Below are 4,538 nucleotides of genomic sequence, written 5' to 3'. Positions count from 1 at the left end.
CCGCGCCACCCGGCACCACCCCGGCGCGGGACCGCGCGGGGAGAGCCCAGCCCGCTGCTGCGGTGAGTGCGGGCAGTAACAGCGGGGCTGAAGGGGGCACTCCCCAGCGCGGTGGAGGCGAACGGGTGCTCTGCAGCTCTTCCGCCGGGGGCTCACGGGGGTCTGCCGGGTTTCAGGTGTTTTTTCTTCCCCCAAACAGGACGGCGTGGTGGTTGAGGCGCGGGGGGACCCGGGAGAAGCTGCCGTCCCGAGGGAGAAGGTGTTGCTCGCCGGCCGTAACCTGCCTCGCTGCAAAGCGGCAGCTGCCAGCAGACGAGCTGAAGGAACTCGGGCAGGAGCCATGTGCCAGGCCCCACCACCTCTCACCCGCCTCACCCAACAAGCTGAGGCTCCCACCTGGGTCCCAACCCTCACCTGTTTATCTTTCAGAACGTACTGCTCCACCGTGAGTTAGACTGAAGTGCCGACATAACAGAATTTAAACCCCATTTTCAGTTTTTCCTTCCTCAAAACTAACATAGTCTTCACTGAGAGTGTGCGATACATGGCAAAGTCAGTTCCGGCATGAAGCCTTTTAATTTACGAGTGCAGCTTGGGTACGACAGTGACTCTGATTACTTACAAAAATATCATGGTTTGCAGATATGTTGCATTCTGCATATATAAAAAAAGTATATTTGTCAGGCAGGCATGGCGCTCATTTTGTGGTTGCTGTGTGGAGACATCCTGGCCATCTACTAACCTACTTTCCCCTGTATTTGAGAACGGCAGGAATAGATTACTAATGTTGGGTTGCATATCTGTGCACAACACAGCTATTACCAATTCTGTCTCTTCTTTTTAAAGTGACATCTGTCAAATTATCTAAGATCTTCACCTCCTACAAGTATACAGCATAGCTGCAAGTTTCTTAGCAATTCGGTATTAACTCAAAGTAAAAATTAGTATGTTTACTTGCTAAATAAGTCTGTTCCAGGATGTATATTTAGTAACAGCTATATGTTTTTCTGGCAGAGAGAAGTGATATGATACTTCAACCAAGACTTACTTGTTTTTAAGGACTTGATCCTAGAGAAGACTTCTCAGGCTTTACCTAAGCAAATTACACCAGGAAATTGCTAGTACTTAGGCATGAAGTAAAACAGTGCTAGTTCACTCGTGACTGCAATATTAATATTTAGCAGCTGTCATAGAAACTTCTTGGAAGGTTAAAAACAAAACATACTGGTAATCCCACAATCCATACGATAGCGTAAGTGAACACGCACCTCATTTCCTGATGAGTAGATCCTGCTGCAGCATGCTGCTTTTAAAATCTGCCAAGTGAGAAGCAGTAAGTTTAAGAAATTCAGTCTCTTTGTTTATACTCATTTGCATCCATTTAATACAAACCCCTGCTACCGTTACAAAAACATAGATAAACAAGCATTCTTTCTGCCACTTTTGCTTACAAACTGTTGCCTACAAGTCATTCCACTGATATGGTTGGGACTCCTTTAAAGCATCGGTCACTTCGACTAGGGGAACAGGATATGAAGAAGATGCCATCCATTAGTTCTTCTCTCAGACATGCAGTTCATATGTTACAAAAACGCTGAGATGTCTTTTAAACTGTCATAAATTAACACTATGAAAAATAATCAGATCTTTGCAATAGCTCATCATGTTAGAAGGCACCTCACTGAGGGACCAGGAGTGAGTCGGCATGTACTGCAGGATTCCCCACCAGAGCACTCGTTAAACACAGCCCCTGCTGCTTGGCAGAAATGGGTACCTGCTGCAAAATACAGGTTGGGGTCTACTTTTTGTAATATAGCAGAGCTATATCTCTTGGTTTTGTGAGCTGTTGATGTAGATTGAAAGCGGAGTGTGAATTACGTAGATCATCTCCAGATGATACAATCTATATGACTTTAAAAATAAATGGAGCTGGTATATTTCCCATCTAGTTCATAGAAAACCTACTTTCTTAATGTGTTAGAGCTGACACTGATTTTAAGGTACCCCTTTATCTGTAAAGCCACAATTGCCTCAGTGTTACCAGTTTAATAGTATCACAGCAGGAGAGAACATCTTCATTAATACCTTCTAGAAATTTCCAAACATATTCTAAAAGACTTGCCTTATTACATAGCATCATCAATGTACATAATGCTTTTCCTTGAATGCCCTGCCTTCATTTCACAATAAAACTTTATGCTCCGGCGGCCAGATGGATAACTTCTTTCTCACAGTGGTGAGCAGTCAGCTCAGTGTCACCCACCCAAAATGTTAAAAAACTAAATCCAACTCAAATAGTACTGAATAAGTATTACTCATTCTTTTTAATAAATACAATAAATATTAGATCTTTTTCTTTGCCTTCTAGTTTTCAGGAGCAGAATAGTCTGCTATCAAAGTTTCCTATGTAAACACTGCACATCAACATCAGGCATAAGTTGAGGTAGTAGATATGGGGAAATCCCCTTTCAGTGGGATTGCACTGGATAATAATGAAGAAGGTGCCACATCCCTACCTACAAGGGAAAGCTTAACTACAGGCGAAGCCCAAGAAAGCTCATTTAGTTTTGCTAACTGCTAAGGAAGAGGACCTCAAAATTCAGAACAGAGAGGAGTGAAATGCCTATGTGCTATTTTTCTCATGAGGATGTGTCAAATGGAAGTTAGCAAGGTTTATCACAGTAGTAACCCTCGAATCAGGGACACATGAAGAACAGAAAAGCATTATGAAATTTCATTATTCCAAAGCTAAAAAAAGCCAAGCAACAAAAATCCTGAAAAACATTAAAATTGTGAGAGCTTTCAACTTTGCCACTGGAATTATTTGTGCAAGAAACTTTTATCACAGCAAGTTCACAATCTACCCCTAAATCTTTGGAAAAGTAAGAGAAGTTCACTGGCAGATACCAAAGAAAAGGGCTTAAAGAAAAGAACTGATGGGCTGCGTAGTGAAGATAAGGAGGATTACAGGAGACATCTGCATTGCATCTATAAAGATAACCGTGCACTCAGGTCAAATGTCAATTTCAAAACTTTTACATACATCCTTTACAGAACAAAGAGACATCATTTCAAACGTTACATGTGGTAAAACCCAGAGTTCATCCCAGACATTCTTGAGGAAGAATGATTGTGGGACTAATTACAGAGAGATTATAGTTTCTTCCCTATTCTGAGACCTTCACCTTCACTGCTCACAGGCAGCACATACATTTTGGTGTCCTCATGAAAAATATGTACTCTATTATCAAATAATATATGTTCTTAATAACTGGGTATATCTATCTCTCTTTTTCCCACCAAAATCAATCTGATATTTGCTGACTTAGGTTTCATGCAGGCAGCAGATGCTGCAATACCTGGCAGTAGTGACTGATCGGGTCAGGTAACCAATTATATGAATAATTTGTGTTTACATATAGGTTCTAAATAAGACCATTTTTTAATTATGTCAATAATTAGTAGGAAGGCCTCAAATTCATGGGACAATCAGAAGAAGCAGAGATGGAAGAGGAACTTGATTTAGTGGGCATGTACTTCCATGAATGAAAGTCAAGAGTTTCCAGAACTATGATAAATTACAACATTCCTGGAAAAGTATTAAACTATATGCTTCCAAACTTAAATCAGTCTCTATCAGCTAGAGATCAGGAAAATGTCAGGAATCAGAGATCATTATTGTCTTTACTTCAGATGCTTTTGGTATCTATTTCCTTCAGCTGCTTCTTTTGATTAAGAGTTCTAAAATACGCCCGACAAGGGCATTATATCTTTTTACCTTTTCATACATTTAATGAGAAATATTTAATATATAGCCTTCTTCCATCTTCTTGGACTTGGAGCAAGTTACCTTCTTCAACAGACACTAGAGCAACGCAGCCTTGTTTCTATCCTTTTCTCAAACAAGCCATTCTCTTCTGTAAGCAATATTCAAGTCCTCTGATGTAGCCCATCAATTATTTGCAATGCCAGTGAAGCTGAGGTTTTGTTTGTTAAAAAGGCTTCAAATTCTTTGTTAGTTCCCTGTCATGCTAGCACTTTGGATAATAGGCCTGTAGCGGTATTTTCTTAAAGCATAAGCTATTACAGTATGCCACACAGTATATTTGCTGGTCTATTTGCCAATATATATGAATTTTATACATAGATACTTGTACACACATGTACACATGCACTCATCTACCCCATATATCGAAGGACATACACACCCCCTGTAACTATGCCAACACCAGCAGCCAATCTGATTTAACCATCATAGTAGAAAAAAATTCTTGTAACTGAATAGACATACTGGTACAGCAGCTTGAGTAGAAAACGCCCAAATAATTTCATCATCAAAATGATGTATTTATGACATTTCTAGGTTAGATGGAATGTAGTATGCTGGGAAAACACAACTTGGGAGAAGAAAATATTGATTTCTGTCTTGGTGAATGCTTGGAAGTTTGTAGCTCAAACACTCCGTCCTTCCTTCTCCTTACACAGCTGAGCGCATGTATGGACCCTCCCTGTATCAGACCAATGTGTTCCTGGCCAGT

This window comes from Haliaeetus leucocephalus, unplaced genomic scaffold (assembly GCF_000737465.1).
Source record: "Haliaeetus leucocephalus isolate CR32 unplaced genomic scaffold, Haliaeetus_leucocephalus-4.0 Scaffold1, whole genome shotgun sequence".
NCBI classification, from domain to species: domain Eukaryota; kingdom Metazoa; phylum Chordata; class Aves; order Accipitriformes; family Accipitridae; genus Haliaeetus; species Haliaeetus leucocephalus.
Note: the sequence above shows the minus strand (reverse complement) of the source record.